Below are 24,551 nucleotides of genomic sequence, written 5' to 3'. Positions count from 1 at the left end.
TAAGAAAGCACCGTGTTTATGAGTATTACTGTCACAGCCATGCTCTTGAGTTTGTTGTTCATTCCCTGCTTTTGTCTGTGCTCAGCACTGTGGCTCATCGCTGTTTCCCCAGACACCTCAGAATTTGCTCTTGTAAATACAGATCTCTACTTTATGAGATTGTTAAAGTGAGTGCTGTACACACAAGCCTATCCCCCAGCTTTTGGACACAATTAATGTTGATACAGAATACAAAGAATGTATCTATCACACACACACACCCCATATATGTCTGTTTGTATGCATATAAATAAAATATTTGGAGGTGCTACCATGTGATAAATTGAATAGCCATATGATAAATATGATAGTGTTCTGTGACAGAAAGGTTCTAGTGGATTCCACAATCTGTGCCACATTACCCAGGGAGTGAGTTATGCCAGTCATCCCAAACACACATTGTTAAACCTTTGTACCACACCCCATGTACTTTGTATATGCCATGCAGGTTACAGATTGTGTATTTTATGAATGTTTTAGATTTTTTAAAAGAAATTCTGGGACTATTTCTTGTAAAGCCAGGTACATTAGTCATCATTAGTCCAATTCTGCAGAATTCTGCTGGAGAATGTAAAACAGCTCTAAAACCGCTTTTCTATACCAAAACAGATCTGCTCTTTGCCTGTGCAATTTAACAAGAAGCCACCATTTTTAGAGGTTTCTCAAGTATGTGATTATTTTACACATCTCTACTGCCAAGATCTGTCAGTTTCAATATCCTAAATAAGGATTACCAGGAATATCCCTAAGCAAGCAGGCAACAATTATTTTTAAACATTATGGAAACTTCCTCTTTCAACGTCGCACTTGCCTAGGTCATGCCAAAGATTTAATGGGCCAGATCCTCAGCAGTTATACAGCAGCATAGCTTTGCTGATTTCAGTGGAACTGTTCTGATTCCTGAAGATCCAGCCCCATGTGTCTTCTGAGTTCAGAAAAGCCTTCTGGAAAACAACACTTAGATTGTTTATCACCATTCTTGTTGTAGTCCAAATAGGGTGTGTAAACTGTCTAAAAGTACAGTTGATGAAGCTTTGTGAATCCCAGGAAGCCACATCTTAATTGAGGGACTATGGAAAAAATTCTTATTTACCAAAAAAATATTCACCACCCAATTCAGTTTCTAATGAATTGGTGAATCACAAACCTAAGGGAACATGCTTTATTGATTCATTAACAAGTCGTTGAAGCTTGCCTGAATCCATTCCAATGAGACTGAACACAGTAATCCTACTGCATTGAACTGCAGGAAACGGCAGTGTCTCCACATCTGTTCTGATGGATACCCAATGAGACTAAACATGCCCAATAAGAGTAAACACAGTATGCTGCCAGTTTAATGGTAAGTGTGCATAAGAGACAAAGACTCACATTTTCTCTTTATTAGCCCTTATATTGTGCCATCAGCTTCTTTGTAATTTATTTACCCAAGACGGCTTGACTCAGATGCAGCATCTGTTTGTCATTGAAGTCTGGCTCTTCCCAGTTTTACAGATGGATTAAGTAAGCCACAAGGGGTCAGGCTGCTTGCCCAAGGTCACTATTGTTCAGACCAGATTAGATCCTTGCATCTTGGTATCTGTAGCCAGGTATCCAGTGTTTGTTTTGACTACCAGACCTTACATAGCATGAGACTTAATACGTATGTGTGTGTATTGTACAGTATGATTTATAAACATGTTTTTTAGTTATCTCCAGTATTTCTCATACAACTGTTAGCACAAAAGAGACATCTTCATTGAGGACAGGCAAACTCGGTTTACTTAATATTGGATATTCTCAAGCATTGTGGTTTCAAAATTCAGACTCAAACATTATCTGGTACACATCCTACATGGCAGAGTACATTGTACTTATATATAGTGATAAATGTATTTACCATAAAACTTGATACAACAATAGCAATGTAAATATATTGCCATTTTATAGCCAGATTTACTCCTGGATTCTGTCAAATTCCACCAGCAGACACCCAGATGAAGCCCTTCATCACTTCCTCGTTGGCAGAAATCCCATCCAAAAGGGAACCCTGGAGTCCCCAAAAAGGCATCCACTGGAATAGTTTTAAAAGAACCCAGTTTAAAATAGTACAGCTGTCAATATGTCTGCCTCTCCCATAGATTCACTATGCTAATAGGTGCACCCTGATCTAGTCACCAAATATAACAATATTCTTTATTTTGTACTTCACCTGTTTCCCAGGTATCCTGATCTCAGTGCCTCAAATGGGAGGTCCATGCAGAATACTGCAGAATCTGGCACAGGATTTTGAGATATCTGTTAATTAGACAAATAAAGCAATGAGCAGTTTAGTGGCATCCAAAGAGCTTGGGAGAAGAATGTTATGTTCTTTAATTATTTCCTTATTTCTAAAATCAACCAACTTCTGGTGCTAACAATTTTCCTTTAGAATTTTTTCTCAGCAGGGTAGCTCTCTGTGCTAAATTATCACTTTGTGCCATACTGTATGTTCAAAGCAGCCGATATTCAATATACTAAAGTGATACTGAATCTTGCAATCAGAAAGAAAGACAAAAGTTTCAAAAAGATTTTAGAATTTAGATTTATATAAATAGCCGCACTGAATGCTTTGAAGTTTGCAGTGGAAATCTCTAAACATTTTCTGTCTGTGTAGAGTGTATAAACAGACACAAAAACAGGCTTTGTAAGGGAACAATCAGTTTTCCAGCTTAACACTTTCCACTGTTGATATCTGAGAAATACTTTAGCCATAGGAAGTGTTATCAGTCAGGGTAAAATTCACCTTTTCCTGAAGGCCTACGTCTCACTTCTGTGCTATTACTAGAGCTGCTGAAAACAGTCTCAATTGTAACCCTTGCAAATTGCTTTTGGCTGGTTGTTTTAACAGGAGCTAATGCCTGGTACACCACTGCACCATTTTAACTATCCTTGGGGCAATCAGCTCTTCCACAGCTAACAATCAGTACCCAAGAAACCCTGAACTTTATTCGTTGTTTAATTAGAGTTGGAGTTGGACATCAAGAGCTGTTCTATTGAAAGATGAAGCCAAGGTTACCAAAATTTTCATAAAGATTTAGATTTTTAAAATGTTGAGAAAAAGGATTGGAAAGAGGAAATTAATTGAAGAAATGCAGTCCCTATCTGCTGTTTCTTGTCACTTCACTCACAATGAGTGAAATGTTTTCATAGGTTCCTCTGTTCTCTTTAGTATCTGTGTAATTTGTTTCATTTCCAACTCTTCTGATGCACACTCTGACACAAGCTCCAGGGAGCTTCCAGTCTTTAAAAGGTCAGAGAGGGGGGGAGAAGGGGACCCACGAGACAAGTTTCAAATTCTCTTGCTCCAGAGGTGCAGAGCAGACAAATCAATTGCTGCTGGAGGAAAGCAGAGGAGAACTGGAAGCAATGGGCACAACAGGGCACTCCCTGGAAGATCCTGGAAGGGAGATTACCTATGCTGAATGCCTCTTGGGGACCCCTAAATAATTGTAGTCCGGATTGCAATGTCGTGTTCCTGAAGTCAAAGCAATGGGATGGTTTGATGGTGGCTGTGCTGGAGGGGATCTTACAGGTACTTGAATTTTTTGCAAATATTTCTTGGGCTGAGTAGCCCAAGCCCACAGCCATGACCATACCAAAAAGCATCCAAAGACCTAACCATTCTGGTTGCCCCTTCCTGATATATTTTTCTATCTTTCCGTAGAGACAGCTGGTTGAGAAAAGCTCCTCCTCCTAAGCCCACCTCTCTTCGATGCTACTATGCCAGTGCCCACTCCCTGACATGATGTCCTAGCCATCGTACAAACTCCTGTAGGATGGCTGGCATAGTGACGACTGCTAAACAAACCCCAGCTAACCTCAACCTCAGGATTTCACTAACCTCCCAGCTCCCTGCGCTGTTACTACTCCCTCACCTATTCTACATCTGCATCTCCAAAAAACCACCCCGTGCTTTGATCTTGGGCCTAGTTGTTAATGATAGCAGTGACTTGCTGGAGGTAGTTGAAATATCAGTAAGTAGAACAACCGTCACATCTCTACTAAAAGAGCCTAGAAATAGATAAATACATCCAAAACTGTCAAAGGTAATACCTTCCGACATCTTACAAAGTCCTTTCTGGGGGCATAAAAAACCCTTTGCTACTCATACTTAATATGCTTCTTTTTTACCTTATTTACAATTGTCTATTTAATCAAGTCCATCTGTAATATAAATGTGATCATCATTATGCTAATCTCTGCACTAGACATGCAAATAGATAAACATCTGCATGCCTAATGTAAGTTTTTGTCTATAATGTTGTGTTCCTATTTACTATTTGTATTTTATGACTTATAGATTTCTAAACCTTTAAATTTATATCAGTCCTGTGACATATCTGCAAGCAGAGACAGTTTTATGAGCACTAAAAAAGCTGCAACGCACAACCACTAAATACTAATGACATAAATGGTATCTACTAATGGTCTCTATTTTTATTACAATACAAAACTTCAATATATTGCAATTACCACTGCACTCAGACTGAACCAATACATACTGTACAATGCCAATTTGTATCCCTATTGTATTATTTGCTGTATATGGTTCAGCTCTTGATTGCAAATGTTGACTGAGTGCTCAAGTCAGCAGTTGTGGCTACAATTCTATTTACAGACAGTCTCACTGTTAACTAATACCTTAAGTTGTCACATATGCCAATGCATAGACATTTCCCAAATCCCACAGTATTAATAGCATGTAAGTGTAGCATGTCTTAATGCACCTGTCAAAAACCCAGTCATTCTTCAAAAGTAAAACATGTCAAAAATAAAAATAAAAAGGAAATTAGTTCTTTTAGTTAAAAACTATTAAATGGGCATTTTTGTTATAAAATATTGCAATGAGCCAGGGTTTGACAGCATGAGTCTGCAACAAGGTTGACAATATGAGGCTGCTTTTTCTCTTGAAAATGAATTGTTTTTAATATCAAATGCCAGAGTCCTCATTCAAATGCATAACAAGGGCGGTACCATTTATTTTACTTTAATTATCAAAAAATTGAAATTGTTCTCTTAGGACTTTGAGACACGATGGGATTTCCAGTGCTGCCAGCATGATCAGAAGCAGGAGGTACCTGGGAACTGTCTCTCACATATGAATCACATATGGCTACAATAGGCTTTAAATCAGTCTCCTAGAGATAAACGGCGGTCCAGTCTGTGAATTTGACCAGTCAGAAAATGGCAGGGAAAGATGACTTTTCAGCTCATTTGTGACTCTCCCAGGACTGTAGAATCCTACATGGAACAAACCAAGGAATACTATTTTACTGATATTAGCCTGGGGAGAACTTCAAAGAAAGACTGGAGGAAAAGTTCTCTGCTACCCTGCAGCTTGTGTAGTCATTTCCCCACAGTGCACACTGATGGTCATAAATGGCAGGTAGATGGTTACCATTCTGATTTGATCATATTTAACATTCCCTTTGCATCAGTGCAAATGACTACAAGACAACAGACACTGTGACCCACAAAATCTTTCCCACTCTAAGGTTCTCTCTAGTAATTACAAGACCAAACTGTCAGATGACATCAGCGTAATTATTCCAGATTTATACTGGTGTAAAAATTGCACTGTCTGGCTCCAGATCTGTGCATAATGCCTATTGCCAACCTAAAACCATTCAAGAAACATGTTTCATTTCTCACAAAAAACTTTGGTGAAAACAAAAAAGTTTTCATTTTTATCAGAAGATCTGTAGAGTTTTTTGGATTTCTATTCAAACCCTCCCCCAAATTGAGAAAAACCTAAAATTTTCTTTGTCAAAAACGCAGTTTTCTCAAAAAAATTTCAACCAGCTCCATGCCAACTATGTACTTACCTCAGTTCTATGATAGAGGTGTCTGGGCAGATGGGCCTGCTGGGGAGAGAAGGTTCATATGGAACTTGCCTCTGAGAAGATTTGAATGAAATGACTTGATGGGGCCCCATATTGGTCTGAAGTCACCTTGGTGTTGAATTGGGATTAGGACTCGGGGCTGCTGCACTGAAACTGCTAGATCATTCATCTTTTCATTAACTTTGTAGTCCTAGGTAGCAAGACTGTACGGAACTGCCAAGTGTCACTTCACAAGCACCATAACCTAAGAATTTACTATTTGTAAGAATGTGCCCACAATGAAATTTTACCATTTCTGCCAGTAAATACAGCTTTTTCTTTCTTTTTTGCAAACATGCCAATATTTCACAACAAACAAAGCTGAATTTTCCTGACTTTAAACCACTACAAAAGGTTTCCATTTTTATGGCAAAATTTGCATGTGTGTTAAAAAAGATTTTCCACTGAATGCATCCAATGAAGTGAGCTGTAGCTCACGAAAACTTATGTTCAAATAAATTGGTTAGTCTCTAAGGTGCCACAAGTCCTCCTGTTCTTTTTGCAAATACAGACTAACACGGCTGCTACTCTGAAACCTGTCAAAAAGGTATGTTTACCTATGGGAAATGCCATTTCACTTTCATGAAAACCAGCTAAGGATTTGAGGCAAGCGCAAAAAATGTATCACATTATTGCAAAATTATAGGAGAAAAAATTGTTCAACCTTCAGTTTGAGAGTTATCTTTCTTTCTTTCCACATCCTGGACATGGCCCTGTATGGATGCCTTTGGGAATGTCCCTTTCGGTATATCTAGATGTTTGCTAATTGGATATCTCTTGCTCTGTGTTTCTTTTTCTTTAATGTCCCATATACTCTTTGCCTTTAAAATCACTTTTCTGTCAGCTGTGTCAGCATACTCTAATTCTGTTCCCTTTTTAGCATGGAACTCTACTTTGTCTGAAAATGCAGCTTTCAGTTGAACATGTTTTTATTTGGGCTTATGTACCTTTAATTTCATGTCTGTATGGAACTGAACACATTTAAACTGATCATTTAAAACATGCAGAATCCTAAATAATAATAAAAAAGAGTGATTTTCTGAGTTGAAAACATCATTTATAATAAAATATTTTGTTATTTTTCCATGTTTTTATAATAATGTTTAGAATATTGCTTTTAATTATAATAATGGCCTTCCAACCCATTCCATTTGGTATAAAACCTATCTGGCCTATTTCTATTACACTCCCCTTTAATGGCACTAACCTCTTTGCAGTTCTTTCCAATAAAATATTCAAATCAATGTTCACTCAGTACAGTTATAGGAAAACCAGATCTTCCAAGAGAACACAGCCAAGGGTTTAAAATTGTGGAATCATCCAAGAAAAGTGGCTTGACACTACTTTTCCCCAGTTACATCCACCTAGCTAAATGATCAGTTTTCACCAACGAAGTTGCTTAGTGCCACCTATGTACATTAAAGCTTCCCAACAGGGGCTGTGGTGTTCCACACTTCTGAAAACCAGCCTCTGGGTTTCCCACATGCGATGCCCAAAAATTGATGCATCTGAAGCTAGTGGAAAATTTTGGCCTTCTTCGAGTTCCCACAGTGAGTCATTGGCAGAATGAGGAATAGTAGCAAGGTCTTGTGTCCTAGCCACTGCCCCATAGAAAAGATACTATCTGAGTACTCTAGCCAGATGTTTTTGTCTTAAAAATATGAAACAAGTTTATTTGGAATGGACTGGCTTTTACAAATATGTAAAGTAATTCCTCTTTACGCTGCCAGAGGTAAATCCTCTCCGCTGCTACAGCCTGAGTGAATGGCTTTTATGCAAGAGGCTTCTACAGCAGTCTGAGGAGAGGATCTTCCCTACAGGTTACCGAGCAGCAACAAAGTTCCTTCACAGCTGCCACTGCACCTTCCAGGCTACAGTGACCTCTGTGGCTGCTGTACTCCTATGTGCAGGGAGGTATGATCAGTGGAACCAGATACTCCTGGGTATAGGAAAGGAAAATGCCTTTTAAAATGTTTATTCTGCTCATAACAATATGGGAAAAGATCTCTAATGTGTGGCAATATGTTACAAACCTCTTGTTTTGTGATCCTGCAGATGTATAGCCCCAATCTTAAAAAGAAACTGCAATCTGAATGTGTATTTTATTCCAGAGTTGTGTCTGTTCGTGAAATACTGATAAATGCTACAGTGGCTATTCTTTTACTTCCCTTTCTGCTTTTATGTCATTGTCAATACCTATCCTTCCCCTGGTGCTGTCAGCTGATGCCTGTCTCATAATTCTTTGAGTAACGGCATTAGACAAAAAATAAATTAAGTTCAAATAAAAGTGACAGGGTAGACTGTAGCATGATGAGATTATGATCTGAGTTGTGTTGTGGGGCAGGCACATATTTGCAGACTGGTGTCACTAATTGACCAATAGTTAATTTACATATTTTTAATTATTCTAATATGTTATTTAAGAACAGAGAAGGATACTGGAGTGATTTTTTTCCCCTTATAGTAACACTAATGAAAATTGGTAGTAAGGAATGTAAGTATAAAGCTATTTGGGGTCAGATTTGTAGAACTGTGCACACCATAAAGTGCTAAAGAATATGTAGCAATCATGAAGCATACTAGCATGTAGGTGCTATCCATAGAAATAAGAATGGGTAATTTTAAAAAAATACATGATATTGATGCTGGTGGTTGTAAAGATATTACTATAGCACCATTCAGAGGCCTATCTGAAATAAGTGGGTGATCCCATTTAGCTCCTTTTGACAAATTATTTGTATTATTTATATTACAGCAGCAATTAGACACCATTGTTCCTATCACAAAAACTATCACCATTACTAGCAGCAATTGCCCCCCCTCCCCCTTGTTTGTAGGTCATCTCTGCAAAGAGGCCAAGGACTGAATTGGCATGAAGCATGCATTAAATTCTGTCCCTCTCATAGGTCCTCCCTCCAATCAGCATTGAAGGAAGGCAGGTCAGTGACAGAGAAGCTCACAGTGCTGTTGCCTATGTTGAACTTGCTTCTGGAGAGACTTCAGTCTCCAGGTCACGCAATCCAGCAGCAGAAATCATTGAAGCAATTAAGCTGGGAATATAGCATGGATAAGAGAGATGATGATAATTGCTGTGGTCATAAATAACAGAACGGATTTAAATAAACTTAATAAAGCTTTACATAAGCATCCAGATACTTGGAGGTGTGTCTAGTCTGAACAGTCCAATCCAGTTTTGCTACATGGTTCTATGCTACAGTCCCCAACTTGCAATGCTGAAGCTTATGAGTTCCAGTCCCACTAGGGTAATAAACATTTTATTTATTTCTCTGTACCCATGTACCATTGTGATGGGTGCTGTACAAGAATATATTAGATGGATCGATATAACAGATGAACAGTTGGAAGTTCTCTCATCACTCCTTATGAAATCACTAGAAAGCTGAACTCTCGGGACAAAGGTGGTGAAGACAGAATCTAGGAGAATAAGAAGCTAAAGTCAATTAATCTTATAAGAGAAAATAGAACATTATAACAATAGAATGGCTGGAGGGTAGTTGTATTCAGAGGAGAAGGAGGACGGGTGTGGTGGAGTCAGTTGTCAAAGACGGCATGATAGCTGTGGCTCAGACAGTCAGAATAGAAGACAGCAGTCAGAAGTAATGCAAATACTGGGGCTGATCCTTGCTCATCAAAATCTCCTGCTGACTTCATTGAGAGTTTTGAGCATGTGAGGAATGTAGGCCTGGGCCCAATACTATAATGTTGTGGGAATGGTTTTATGGAAGCATTAATAAAAGACCCCCAAAAATTATGACCGGTGATGGTGGCTAATCATTTGTGTATAAGAACTGAGAAGGATGCAATACTTATGGTGAACTAAATAGCAAGTGGTGAGATATAAAAGTAGATGTAGAAATGATGACTAAGGCCTGGTCTACACTATGAGTTTATGTCAGATTTAGCAGCGTTAAATCGAATTAACCCTGCACCTGTCCACACAACGAAGCCATTTTTTTTTACATAAAGGGCTTTTAAAACTGATTTCTGTACTCCTCCCCAACGAGTGGCTTAGCGCTGAAATTGACATCATCGTTTCAAATTAGGGTTAGTGTGGATGCAATGCGAAGGTATTGGCCTCAAGGAGCTATCCCACAGTGCACCACTGTGACCGCTCTGGACAGCACTCTGAACTCGGATGCACTGCCAGGTGTACAGGAAAAGCCCCAGGAACTTTTGAATCTCATTTCCTCTTTGGCCAGGCAAGCTCATCAGCACAGGTGACCATGCAGTCCCAGAATCAAAAAAGAGCTCCAGCATGGACCGAATGGGAGGTACTGGATCTGATCGCTGTATGGGGAGAGGAATCCATGCTATCAGAACTACGTTCCAAAAGACGAAATGCCAAAACATTTCAAAATATCTCAGAGGCCATGAGGGACAGAGGCTACATCAGGGACGCAACACACATGCCACGTGAAACTTAAGGAGCTCAGACGAGTGTACCAGAAAACCAAAGTATCAAACGGACACTCCAGGACAGAGCCCCAGACATGCCGCTTCTACGCTGAGCTGCATGCAATTTTAAGGGGGGGCCACCACCACTACCCCACCCCTGTCTGTGGACTCCGATGATGGGATACCCTCCGCCTTGGCTGAGGATTTTGTGGATGGGGAAGATGAGGAGGAGGAGGAAGAGCTTGAGGAGAGCACACAGCACACTATTCTCCCCGACAGCCAGAATCTTTTTATTACCCTGACTGAAATACCCTCCCAACCGAACGAAGACGAAGAACGGAGCTCTGGTGAGTGTACCTTTTTAAATATAATACACATTATAAAAGCAAACATTTTTTAATGATTAAGTATCCCTGAGGACTTGGGATGCATTCAGTGGCCAGTACAGCTAGTGGAAAAGTCTATTAATGTATCTGGGGATGGAGCATAAATCCTCCAGGGACATCTCCATGAAGCTCTCCTGGAGGTACTCTAAAAACCTTTCCAGAAGGTTTCTGGGGAGAGCAGCCTTATTCGCCATGGTAGGACACTTTACCACGCCATGCTAGTAGCAAGTAATCTGGTATCATTGCATGACAAAGCCTGGCAGCGTATGGTCCTGGTGTTTGCTGGCACTCAAGCAACATCCGTTCTTTATCTCTCTGTGTTATCCTCAGGAGAGTGATATCGTTCATGGTAACCTGGTTGAAATAGGGGAATTTAATTAAGGGGACATTCAGAGGTGGCTGTTCCTACTGGGCTGTTTGCCTGTGGCTAAAAAGAAATCCTCCCCGCAGTTAGCCATGTGGAGGGGGGGCATTGGCACTGAGCTGTTCGCATTTGGCTAGTAGGGATCTTCCCTGATACCAGCCACGCGGTGCGGGGAGGGGAAAAGCGATCATCCCAGAGAACTGGATAGGGGCGGGGGTTAGTTTGGTTTCTGCTGCTGGACTTTAACAGGAAAACCGCAGCACTAAATGGCCAACTCAACGTGCTTTACTTGGTATGGGAGAGGAGGGCACTGCTGTTATGAAGGTTGCAGAAGCCGAAAGACTATGGCTTACCATGGCCACCTGCAAGCCGAATTCTGTTACCCAACCCTGTGTGTGTGATCTCTAACACCAAAGCCGCAGGCACTCAATATAAGATGCAAAATGCGACCTTGTACCAAAATCACATGTGCTATGTAATGTGAATAGTGCTGTTCACTGTGAAAGAGTATAGCCATTGTTCTGTAAAATGTATCTTTTAAAATACTTCACTCCCCTTTTTTCCCTCCAGCAGCTGCAAATGTTTCAAGCCTCCCTCCTCCATCCCAAAGGCTATCTCAGATAAGGCAGCGAAAAAAACGCACGTGAGATGAAATGTTCTCTGAGCTCATGCAGTCGTCCGGCACTGACAGAGCTCAGCAGAATGTGTGGAGGGACACAATAGCAGAGTACAGGAAAGTGGCCGATGTATATGAGGAGAGGTGGTGGCAGGAAGATCAGAGGAGGCATGAGGCAATGCTGGGGCTACTGTGGGATCAAACGGACATGCTCCAGCATCTGGTGGAGGTTCATGAACGGCAGCAGGATCACAGACTGCCACCGCAGCTCCTGTTTAACCACCCTCCCTCCTCCCCAAGTTCCATAGCCGCCTCACCCAGACACCCAAGAATGGAGGGGGGAGGCTCCGGGCAACCAACCACTCCACCACAGTAGACAGCCCAAGCAACAGAAGGCTGTCATTCAAGAAGTTTTAAAGTGGCCTTTTCCTTCCCTCTACCCTCTTCCCACACCCCACCCGGGCTACCTTGTGAGTTATCTCCCTATTTTTATAATCAATTAATAAAGAATACATGTTTTTTAAATGATAGTGACTTTATTTCCTTTGCAAGCAAGCTGTGATCGAAGGGGGGAGGGAGGGTGGCTTACAGGGAATTTAGAGGCAACCAAAGGGGCAGGTTTTCATCAAGGAGAAACAAACAGAAGTGTCACACAGTACACTGGCCAGTCATAAAACTGGTTTTTAAAGCTTCTCTGATGCGCAGCGCTTCCTGCTGTGCTCTTCTAACCACCCTGGTGTCTGGCTGCGTGTATTCAGCGGCCAGGTGATTTGCATCAACCTCCTACCCCACTATAAACGTCTCCCCCTTACTCTCACAGAGATTGTGGAGCACACAGCAAGCAGCAATAACAATGGGAATATTGGTTTCGCTGAGGTCTGAGCGAGTCAGTAAACTGCACCAGCGCGCCTTTAAACATCCAAATGCACACTCTACCACCATTCTGCACTTGCTCAGCCTGTAGTTGAACAGCTCCTTACTACTGTCCAGGGTGCCTGTGTACGGCTTCATGAGCCAGGGCATTAAGGGGTAGGCTGGGTCCCCAAGGATAACTACAGGCATTTCAACATCCCCAACAGTTATTTTCTGGTCTGGGAAGTAAATCCCTTCCTGCAGCACCATTGAAAAGTACCCCTTTTATGGTTTATGTACTGGCTGCCCCGGCGGTCCAATCCCAAGATAGGGATATGCGTTCCCTCTATAGCCCCACCACAGTTAGGGAATCCCATTGCAGCAAAGCCATCTAGTATGACCTGCAAATTTCCCAGACTCACTACCTTTGATAGCAGCAGCTCAATGATTGTGTTGGCTACTTGCATCACAGCAACCCCCACAGTAGATTTGCCCACTCCAAATTGATTACAGACTGACCGGTAGCTGTCTGGCATTGCAAGCTTCCACAGGACTATTGCCACTCGCTTGTGAACTCTGAGGGCTGCTCTCATCTTGGTATTCTTGCACTTCAGGGCAGAGGAAAGCAAGTCACAAAGTTCCATGAAAGTGCCCTTACACATGCGAAAGTTTTGGAGCCACTGGGAATGATCCAAAACCTGTAACACTATGTGCTCCCACCACTGTGTGCTTGTTTCCCAGGCCGAGAATTGGTGTTCCACAGCATGAGCCTGCCCCAGTAACACCATGATCTCCAAATTGCTGGGGACCGCGGTTTTAGAGAAATCTGTGTTCATGTCCTCATCACCGCGCTTCCGTCACCTCCTCGCCTGATTTTTCAGGTGCTGGTTCTGCATAAACTGCACGATAATGCGCGAGGTGTTTACAATGGTCATAACTGCTGCAGTGAGCTGAACGGGCTCCATGCTTGCAGTGCTATAGCATTTGCTCGGGCAGTCCAGGGAAAAGGGTGTGAAATGAGTGTGTCAAGGTTCCTCCCCCACTCTGAACTCTAGGGTACAGATGTGGGGACCTGCATGAAAAACCTCCTAAGCTTATCTTTACCAGCTTAGGTCAAAACTTCCCCAAGGTACAAAATATTCCACCCGTTGTCCTTGGATTGGCCGCTACCACCACCAAACTAATACTGGTTACTGGGGAAGAGCTGTTTGGACGCATCTTTCCCCCCAAAATACTTCCCAAAACCTTGCACCCCACTTCCTGGACAAGGTTTGGTAAAAAGCCTCACCAATTTGCCTAGGTGACTACAGACCCAGACCCTTGGATCTTAAGAATAATGAACAATCCTCCCAACACTTGCACCCCCCCTTTCCTGGGAAATGTTGGATAAAAAGCCTCACCAATTTGCATAGGTGACCACAGACCCAAACCCTTGGATCTGAGAACAACGAGAAAGCATTCAGTTTTCTTACAAGAAGACTTTTAATAAAAATAGAAGTAAATAGAAATAAAGAAATCCCCCCTGTAAAATCAGGATGGTAGATATCTTACAGGGTAATTAGATTCAAAAACATAGAGAACCCCTCTAGGCAAAACCTTAAGTTACAAAAAAGATACACAGACAGAAATAGTTATTCTATTCAGCACAATTCTTTTCTCAGCCGTTTAAAGAAATCATAATCTAACACATACCTAGCTAGATTACTTACTAAAAGTTCTAAGACTCCATTCCTGGTCTATCCCCGGCAGAAACCAGCATATAGACAGACACACAGACCCTTTGTTTCTCTCCCTCCTCCCAGCTTTTGAAAGTATCTTGTCTCCTCATTGGTCATTTTGGTCAGGTGCCAGCGAGGTTACCTTTAGCTTCTTAACCCTTTACAGGTGAGAGGAGCTTTCCCCTGGCCAGGAGGGATTTCAAAGGGGTTTACCCTTCCCTTTATATTTATGACAGAGTGTCTGCTGTTGCTTTCATGGAGGGAGGGAGGGTTGACTGATGACATTTACCCATAACCACCCGCAACAAATTTTTGGCCACATCAGGCACTGGGAGCTCAGCCCAGAATTTCAGTGGGCAGCGGGGACTGCGGGATAGCTATCCACAGTGCACCGCTTGGAATGTTGACACTTGCTATGGTATTGTGGATGCACACCACCGAATTAATATGCTTAGTGTGGACGCATGGACTCGACTTTATACAATCTGTTCCCAAAAATCAACTTCTGTAAAATTGGAGTACTTTCATAGTGTAGACATGGCCTAAGATGGCAGCTGTAGTGATGGAAGGAGGGGAGCAGTGTAGATAGCGGAGGAGAATTGGAGTGTATCAGGAGATCTTCACAAAGATGATTTGTAAATATGTCTTGACATTTCTAGTCATTCAGGGTCCCTATTCAACTACCATTCTATGTATGTTTACCCAAAGTCTTAGAGGTTGTCAGTTTTTGTAAATACAAGTGTGAATTTGTTTTCCACCATTCTGGAGCATTTTCTTTCACCTTTATTCAAAAACACTTCCCCCAAAGGGCTCTGCTTATGAATAATAAAGGATGTGTTTATCTATGAAATATAGCCCTACTCTGATCCACTATAATTGATAATCTAGTCCATTTTTACATCATTCACCTTAAAGGTGGTGTATGCTTTAAAGAACACAACTATTCCAAAAAAGGGTCAGACTAATATTAAATTGAGGTGTTTGGGTCTTTTTTGCCAAGCCCTCAGATAGCTGTTAAAATGATAACATTTTGGCTGAAGCATCCTTAAAAGGGTCTCAGCATTTTAAATGCTGTAATTGGCCAAAGGACTGTTTCTCTTGCAATCTCACAAAGCTCAGAGGACATTACTTGTGCACACAGAAGCATATCCAAATCTTTTGACTTGTTCCCAGAGTTTTGGCTCCAACGCTGCTATGAAATAGGAGTTGATTTAGAAGAGCATTCTGGGTATTGGCATGCAAATGAACATATTGAGCCTCCAACTTTGCTTCAGAATTTTTAGACCCATTAGTTCTAAAACATTAGCTTTTAAACTGTACCAAGCTTTCCTCAGGCCATGTGTGGTTTTGAAGCATGTACTCATCCTTAGGGTTGTTAGACATCTGGGGCTATGCTAATTTACACCAATTAAGGATCTGGCCCATTTACGTGGAATTACTTTGTGTTGAAACATAGCTAATATCCATACAGCTGATCTACTAAATCAGACTGGCCCTTATACACTCTGCATCCTTGTAAACTGATACTAAGTCCAGTTTAAATGTTTGATAGGTTTTAGGACATAGCTCAACTGCTTCCCTAATTCTTCAGCTTTGTAGGCTTGATTTATAATAAGAAGCTGATTATCTCACGGTATACTCTTGTTAAAACCACAACGCATGTATTGGAAGCAAAAAACTGCTTTAATAATAGAGCCTACCCTAATCGGGAGCTCAACTGTAAAAGGGTGAGTGAAAGGTTATAAAATGTCACATTAACATGCAACCAAAAATGTTCATGGAAAATGGTGTAAAACGGAAACAAAGACGAATTAGTCCAAACAAAAAAAAACATGACAAATTATTTAAATCATGCTTGGTAAACAAAAAAGCATGGAACCAAAAATCCATAAATTGAAATGAGGCCTACTGGGAGACAAAATAATGAGAAGATAGGCTGTTCCACCCATCATTCCCCTTAGAGGTTCTAAAAATAAAAATAAAATAATACCCCACTACACCTTGGGGGAAAAATATGAATATGGACAAAGGCTACTACTAGACTTGATGACAGAGATGGGGAAGGAATGAGCTTCACCATCTTGGCTGCCATCCTCACCAGCTCCTGAAACCCCAGCCCTTCTTTATCCTAATCTTGTAGGATATATGGACCAGACCAGGCCAGAGAGAGGGACTAAGATGACACCATCACCTCTACTAGCTCCAGCTGAATCCCAACCACCACCCAGGATGTTCAACTTTCTCTCCTTCCCCTGCCCCATGTGTTTTTTTGCTTCTCTACCTTATTTCTTCTCTTTTCTATTACTCTTTCCTTTGGTCTAATAAAGTCTGGCTCAGCAAACCAGGACTGTATATTTTGCAACACTGCTGTAAGCCTGTGACAAAAAAGAGGGACCTAAAAGCAATGCCCTAATCAGTCTGCTGCTGGCACAAGTTTGCCAGGTCTCACAGTGGCTGATGAGACTGTGTGCTGGGTCTGTGTTTTTCCAGCTTGGCAAGTCAACACCAGAGACAGAAGCTGCATTTTCTACTTTGGCGGTTCTTTTCTCTTGTGTGTTTGTCTTGTTTTGTCTTCTAGGAAACAGGACCAGATTAACAGCAGTGACAGCTCCATCCCATCTCAACTAACTTTTTCTCTTTCCCCCCAAAAAGGACAATTATAGTCTTTAATACCCTTTAAAAGACTCAACAAAGAAGAGGCTTTTTCCTCTAAAAATGCTCAATTTTTAAAAAAAGGAACAAGGGATATTTCTAAACTGAAAGTGTTATTTGATACTTTATTTCAAATGCTTTAATTGATTTTCCTTCTTTTCTGAATCTTTAATAAAAGGATTTTTATGAGCTCTGTATAAGCTCAAAAACTTGTCTTTTTCACCAACAGAAGTTGGTCCAATAAAAGATATTACCTAAAGCTTAGAGTCACAAAGTGGGTGGGTAAGAATTGTGTGGTGTGTGTAGGCCTGTTGTTTTAACCCTTATCTTTGATTGCTATATCCCTAATGACAAGTAAATGATCATCTGTTTTTGAAGAAGCTGTCCTGGGTCAAGCAAGTTTGTACGGTCACAAACTTAGCGAGAGGATTCTATAGCCAGACCCTCAACCAAGATAGGCTGGTTGAGACAAATACAGCTGGTAAAAGGGGGTATTGTAGCCTGATGATCCAGTCTAAAGTGGGGTGTTTGGGGAGAATTGCAGGGAAAGGCCTGGAAGGGGTGCCCACAGAAGTTCTGGAAGAGCAATCTCAGGCGTGGCTCATCCTTGAACAGTAACAAGCCTATGCAGGCCCCAGGGTGGGAGAGGGATGGTGCTTTGGTGCTAGAGTCTCTGGGCTTGTCTAAGTGTACAATACGCAGTGTCTCCCCTAGTGAAGATGCGATATATACAGGCAAAAGAAATTGTTTTGTTGTTATAGTTAAACCACCTCCCCAAACTATACCAGCAAAAGGACTGTATGCAAAGCTAGCCCAACAATATCCTATGTTACTTTGTGGTGTGATTCCCCCCTGCCCCCCACACACACACACTCCTAACCAACATAGATAGACTAGCAAAACTTTGTAGTGTAGGCCTGGCAGTAGGCAGGTAGAAGTTGCAGTGCCTCACTAATTCTGCTCCTGGGCCTTTTGTTTGGGTATAGATTTCCATATGTACATTTTGGAACAGGACAGAGTCCAAGGGTGAAATCCCAGCTCCATTGAAGTCAAAGGGAGTTCTGCCATTGAGTTCAATGGGGCCAGGATTTTTACCTCAAGATTTCTTGGGGGTGGACCATGATGAGGATTTCTTGTGACAGATTTCTTATTTCTGCTTGGATGAGGAAGTGTTCTGACCAGGATTTTGGGGTGGGAGTACTTCTTATGCTATTTATATCTACTTTCAGGCCACTTGTAGAGTGCACAGTATGGCTCTTTAGGTGTGGGCATACAGTAGTGACCTGTGAGAAACCGAAGGTGGAATGTTTGGACAGAAGGTTTGGGGTTATTGCATCAGAGAGGTCAGTGGCATAGATAGTGATGTCTCTTGAAATGTTAGATATTTTGAACCTCCTCAGCACATCTCTATTAGCTTCTCTCCAAAGCCTTTGTAGACTGGAGGTTTACAGATTAGCAGGATGGTTACGTTAGTCCTGTCTGTCAAAGTGGCTTAGCAGGACTCCTCTTACTGATTTTTGTGCCAAATATATTCCATACACCTATAAGGGATATTTGTTATGGAGGAGAGAGATTTTGATTGCAAGTATGCAAATGCAATCTGGGCTCTGTCAAGATGGGTTCTTTCCTTCCCATGCACCATCAGCAGTTGCATCATCTCACACAAACAAAAGACTGGTCTAGACATGAGTGACCAAAGTACATTACATCACAAACCACACCACAGTGAGTAGCAGCTAATTTTAACTAGGCAAGAATCATTCATATTACGTGCTGGTAGTTGCTGACAGGATGAGGAAAATGAGAGAGTTATGAATGAAGTTGCATGCACACAGAATAGGCTCAGATTCCACAATAAAAAGTGTGGTACAAATGTCTAATTAGATTACATTGAGTTAAATTAAAATAGATTAGAAGGCATCTGCAAAATAAAGGAATGATAAACAGTAATTTCTTCAAAGAACTATGAGAATATACACTAAATCAGCAAGAGGGCAGCTCGATTAGAGATGGCACTGAACCACAGTGAAACTTTGTGATATTTTCTTTCTGATGAAGAGGTCTCTACTTGAGCCACAAGTCAAGCCTCCCTAACTATCAACACCAGAGGGCCTAGTTAACTTGTGTAACCATCTTTAGCTAAGCAGCTATGCCAGAGGTGGGCAAACTACGGCCTGTGGGCCACATCCGGTCCATGGGATCGTTCTCCCCGGCCCCACCCCCACTTTGCTCACCCCTGAGTTATACCATAAACAAAGTCTGAACGAACACACACACACATACACACACTCTCTCTCTCTCGCTCTCTCTCTCTCCTCATGGCACTGGGTACCGGTGCCCCAATAAGAGGGTTTGAGTTAAATTTAGAATTTTATTACTCTTGGAATGCTCAGATAAAGCTTTCGTCCTACTGGTGCAACTCTAGCATGAGAATATATTAAACATTGCTGTTCAGGAAGGAACACAATCTTTTCATTTTGCATCATGCAAGGCAGCTATTAAAGCTGAGCTTAATTTTATACATTTGTATTGTACATTTATTAAGGCTTTGTGGGTATTGCAAGTACAATTCCTATTAGTAAGTGCTAACATGCAAATACTGGGAATTGCTGAAAACACTAAATAGGCTATATACAAGTTTTAACGAGAGGCCTATATGTCCGTCCATTTATAATCTTTGTCACCTTTTCTTTACTAGCCTATTATTCATTTAATGAAGTTTCTCCTGATGCATATTTCCTCACTCTTTCTGTTAAATATTCTTCTGTAGAAACTGGAACACAAAGGAGAAAGCGTCACTGAGAAGGCTTTGTTAAAATTAAAGAGCTCAATTTTTGGAAACTTAAAGGATATTATTGATGCTGACCAGTGGCCCTCAATGGAAAAAATAAATATAACAAGACATTCTTGTGTCACATGTGGAAAACAAAGATGGTGATAACTTTTTCCAGAAAAAGAAGAAAGACTAAAGATCCTAAAGAAAGCATATTGTGGTGGCTGAGTTTCCTGGTCAGTTACTGAAAGAAGTTGGTGCTCTAGACAAAAGGAGTTCATTGGGAACACATAAAGGTTGGTGGTTCCCCTCTGCATTAGCTTATTCTTGGATAATAGGAAAGAATCACAGACCCATTGTGTCACCTGTTTATTTTTTAATTGGAAAGAAAGGCTCCTTATTTCAAATATATTGGTAAAGCTGAAGAGATGCTAGTCTCAACCTTTGAGCAAACTGATTCGTTACACAACATACCAGTGTCTGCACACACACAGAACATGACCTAAACAATCAGACCAGACAATGTCAGATCAAAAAGGAATTTATTCAACATTAACTGCAGTGGCCATTTTCAAAGTTAAAACAGTGATGAGAGTGCAGGCCATTGGTGGCGGCAGGCTATACCCCCCATTGTTCACCTTCATACATATCAGTGGTGTAATATCTGGGACAAGAGGAAAAAAGGAACATGTCTCCCCACATCATGTTACTATATCATTGATGCCTCCCCATTAGGTCTTCTGCAGTCTTACTACTAATCCCACACAAAAGGCTTCACCTGTGGAAGGCACTGTCTTGAGAATGTGATCAGTGCTCCATCCACTGGTGGTAGAAACATTTCCATTATGGTGGTGGAACCAGTCCAGCATTCCACACTGGTGACAATCACTGGTGCTTGACCTGGGTAGCAGCAGTGATTGACTGCTGGCAGAGAGTGCTCACATTATTTACGGTAGTTATGCTTTGTGTTAGTCATAGACTCACAGAAAAATAGGGCTAGAAAAGACCTTGAGAAGTCATCAAGTCCAACCCCCTGCACTGAGGAAGGGCCAAATAAACCTAGACCACCCTGGTAGGTGTTTATCCAACATGTTTTAAAAGAATGCTCCTGGGGGCATTCCGCATCACTGCGCATGCACAGAATTCATGTTCCCGGCAGATTTCTTTGCTTCGCCGCAGAAAAATGACGGGGAAGCCAAGGGAAGCCTAAAAGATTGGTCATGTACCCCTCCCTGGCAGCACAAGCAGGTGGGTTCGGGTGCCCAGAGCAGCCGGTAGAGATGTAAATCACCACTGGGACGGGGTGGGGCTGAGCAGTCATGCATTTGGGAGGGAGAGAGACACTCTGTCCCTCTTGCTTGCTAATGCAGCACACTTGGTGTGGTAAGGCAAGGCTTTGGAGTGTTTCTGAGGTAGGCATAGAGCAGAGCAGAGCAGAATGTAGCAGCCTGTCTGCTTAGTGAATTGTTCCCATTGTCTTTGTGAATTCCCCCAGGAGTATAAAACAGGTATAAAAGTTAAGGCCCTTTATATTGCCAGAGTGGTGTAAAGGACAGTATGGCCTTATAAATGCTTATGGTGCTTTAGTGATTAGAGCTGGTCTACATTACTGGACTGAAAGAAATCCTGATCAAAATGTGCTCCGTGAACTCTTTGGTACTTACCTTTCTGGAGATGGCCAGTATAAATTGTGAGCTTGATTCCCCAGCCCTCACTTGCTCTTCAGTTGCCTATGATGTAACACTGAGCATATGACTACATATATTTGTTGACTAATAACTAGAAATAAAGGGTCAAACCTGCTACATTACTATTAGACAAAGGGGGTTTGGGGATTTCCTCCAATGCTCCCCACTCCCATTCTCCATCCATTTTATTGTAGTTTAAATAAATTACCAAAATAATTGAAACTGGCATGATTATATTACATTATTTTGACAAACAAAATGTGCAGAATTTTAAAATATTGTGCGCAGAATTTTTATTTTTTTGGCACAGAATTCCCCTAAGAGTAAAAAGAACTTTCAATGAAGGATATTCCACAGCTTCCTGGGGAAGCTCCTTCCAGAGCTTAACTACCCTTATAGGTGGAAAGGTAGTCTTAATATCTAACTTAAATCTCCTTTGTTGCAGATTATGCCCATTACTTCTGATCCTACCTTCAGGAAGCATGGAGAAGAATAGATCACCGTCTTCTTTATAATAAACCTTAACATAGTTGAAGACTTATCAGGTCTTCCCTCACTCTTCTTTTCCCAAGACAAAACATACTCAGGTTTTTTAAAACCTTTGCTCATTAGGTCATGTTTTCTAAACCTATTATCATTTTTGTTGCTCCTTTGAACTCTCTCCAATTTGTCCACATTTTTCCTCAAAGGTGGTGTCCAGAATTGCACACAGTACTCCAGCTGAGGCATCACCAGTACCAAGCGGAGTGAGACAATTACTTTCCACATCTTATATATGACACTTCTGTTAATACATTCCAGAATGGTATTAGCCTTTTTTTGCAGCTGCATCTCATTATTTATTCCTATTCAGTTTGTGATCCACTGTATCCTCCAGGTCCTATTCAGCATGACCACCATCTAGTCAGTTATTCCCTATTTGTAGCTGTGCACTTGATTTTTCCTTCCTAACTGAAGTACTTTGACTTTACACTTGTGTTTATTGAATTTCCATCTTGCTGAATTCAGACCAATTTGTCAAGGTCATTTTGAATTCTAAGCCTGTCCTCCAGAGTGCTCGCAACCCTTCCCAGCTTGATGTCATCTGCAGATTTTATAAGTGTATTGTCCACTCTTGTAATCCAACTCAATGATATTGAATAGTAGTGGACCCAGGACTGACCCCTGAGGGGCCCCACTAGATACACCCTCCCAGTTTGACAGAGAATCATTCATAACTACTCTGATTATTGTATTTCAACCAATTGTGCACCTACATTACAGTAATTTCACTTAGACCACATTTCCCTAGTTTGCTTTGAGAATGTCATGAAGGACTGTGTCAAAAGCCTTACTAGGAGAAGTAGTTCCTGATGTTGATAGTAGAGGGACTCCATGCTGACAGCTGCATTTGGCATTTCCCAGTTAGAGTTCTGTGTTGGGTGGCAGGTGGGTCTTCCTTTATTTTTCTGTCATGCCCAAATCCTCACTCAGGCAAAATCCTACAGACTAGTGAGTTTTGTCTGAATAAAGACTGAGTACTTTATGATCTGGGCTTTAGTGCACTTAAAAGCAATGAAGGACAGTCTTTTTCGCCAATACGTTATTTGGCATAAGTATTGATTGGACTATATTTTTATGTTTTGTTGTTTTCTTTAAACATGGATTCTTATTACCCAACAGGAAGACACCTGTGATTATTTTCTCTTTCTGTTTACAAATTATTATTTTTTGGCTTGACCCTTTTTTTAAAACCAGTTTTCATTGTGCACCTTTTTCGTTCACTTTGAGCTGCTTTTAATAGATTCTGTCATTTGTGAATGCTTTTGGCTTTTCTTTTGCATCTTTATGAAGTTGCTTTTTCCAGAGCGGACTGTGCTTTTGGGTTTTGGTCCTGGTTCTTTTCTTTTGTTCTGCAGTATTTTGAAGTATAAATTTACATCTGTTATACAGTCACCCAGCTTTTGATTTTATTGTGTTTTCCATGACTCCTGATGTTGCCTTTTCATTGTGCCTTGAAAGATAACTCATAAAGGTATCAAAAGTATGTTATACTGTACAAAAATGAAGTTCTCTGTGATTGGAATTCACTCACCCCCCCTCTCCACCAGATTTTGCTATGGATTGATACTCCCTAGGAATTTTTTTCAAAATTTCTTTTTATCATCTTGCTGGACTGATGTTTCTTTTCAACAAAGAGGACACCATGATACCAGGCAGAACAAGTGACATAACATGAAGAGGAAGAGAAAAAAATACCAAGTCATGCTAAAAAGGGAGAAGAAATGGAGCTGAAATATAATAGGGAGAGAGGCTTAACCTGCACTAAGTTGCAAGAGAGAAGGGGATGAAATGCAGCTGTAACTGAAAGGACATCGCGGACTGGGCTGTATGAGATAATTAAGTAGACCAAGAAAGACTGAATGAGAGAAATAAACAGAATTGAACTAGAAGTATTTAGAATAGGTGCCTGGTCATTTTTTAGCTTGGCCCATTATCCATACTACTCTATTTTCACCTCTTTATCTCCACCCAGTTCTAGCCTCCATATAAACTGAGCTGAATTGGAAATGGAAAGTGGTTATCCCTTTTCTTTTCCAGTTCTTTGGTTTAGTATAGCTGTTCTCCTTTTCTTCCCTGTCCATATATATCTCTTCCCTATTTCAAGACATGAGAAGGCTCAAGGGAAGCAAATGTCCTATCCTGCACACTCCCAAGTTGGCACACGATTCTAGAACATGAGGCACATTTTAGAGAAGTGCATGCATGAGGTACATAAAGATAGGCCAACATTTGAAATTTCAGGCACCTATGTTTGAAAGTGGTAGACATACTGTGCAATACTCAGATACACAGGGCCGGCTCGAGAATTTTTGCCGCCCCCAAGCAAAAAAATTTTTGGCTGCCCCCACTTTTTTTCGTGTCCCCCCGCCCCCAGCTCCGCGCCAACTCCACCCCTTCCCAAACGCTTCCCCAAATCCCCAGCCCTGCCTCCTTCCCCAGGAGTGCCGCAATACCCCCTCCCCCCGCATTGCTTCCTGCGGCTCCCCTCCCCCCCGGCAACCCTCCACCCTAGCTCACCTCTGCTCCGCCTGTTCCTCTGAACATGCCGCCTCTCGGCTTCTCCTCCCTCCCTCTCAGGCTTGCCGCGCGAAATAGCTGTTT

The 24,551-nt window shown here is 41.4% G+C and overlaps 3 long non-coding RNA genes across 18 annotated transcripts in view; 2 read left to right on the top strand and 1 right to left on the bottom strand.

Annotated features, from left to right (window-relative positions):
- Positions 1-24,551, top strand: part of LOC140896235 (uncharacterized) — a 381,899-nt gene that overhangs the window by 347,224 nt on the left and 10,124 nt on the right. Inside the window, exon 8 of one of the 6 annotated variants that reach the window (XR_013634490.1) lies at positions 19,717-20,015. The exons of the other annotated variants lie outside the window; for them this stretch is intronic. This is a non-coding gene — a long non-coding RNA (uncharacterized LOC140896235). The remainder of the gene's footprint in view (positions 1-19,716; positions 20,016-24,551) is intronic. 6 annotated transcript variants of the gene reach the window in all.
- LOC144929167 (uncharacterized) overlaps positions 1-24,551 on the bottom strand; it is a 217,145-nt gene that overhangs the window by 183,046 nt on the left and 9,548 nt on the right. For all 11 annotated transcript variants that reach the window (XR_013634482.1, XR_013634481.1, XR_013634480.1 and 8 more), the window contains exon 2: positions 2,231-2,316. This is a non-coding gene — a long non-coding RNA (uncharacterized LOC144929167). The remainder of the gene's footprint in view (positions 1-2,230; positions 2,317-24,551) is intronic.
- Positions 8,771-12,249, top strand: LOC140896236 (uncharacterized). The gene is made up of 2 exons (XR_012154478.2): positions 8,771-10,705; positions 11,679-12,249. It is a non-coding gene; the product is annotated as an uncharacterized LOC140896236 (long non-coding RNA).

Source organism: Lepidochelys kempii, chromosome 12 (assembly GCF_965140285.1).
Source record: "Lepidochelys kempii isolate rLepKem1 chromosome 12, rLepKem1.hap1, whole genome shotgun sequence".
NCBI classification, from domain to species: domain Eukaryota; kingdom Metazoa; phylum Chordata; order Testudines; family Cheloniidae; genus Lepidochelys; species Lepidochelys kempii.
Note: the sequence above shows the minus strand (reverse complement) of the source record. Positions and strands in the feature narration are given on the sequence as shown.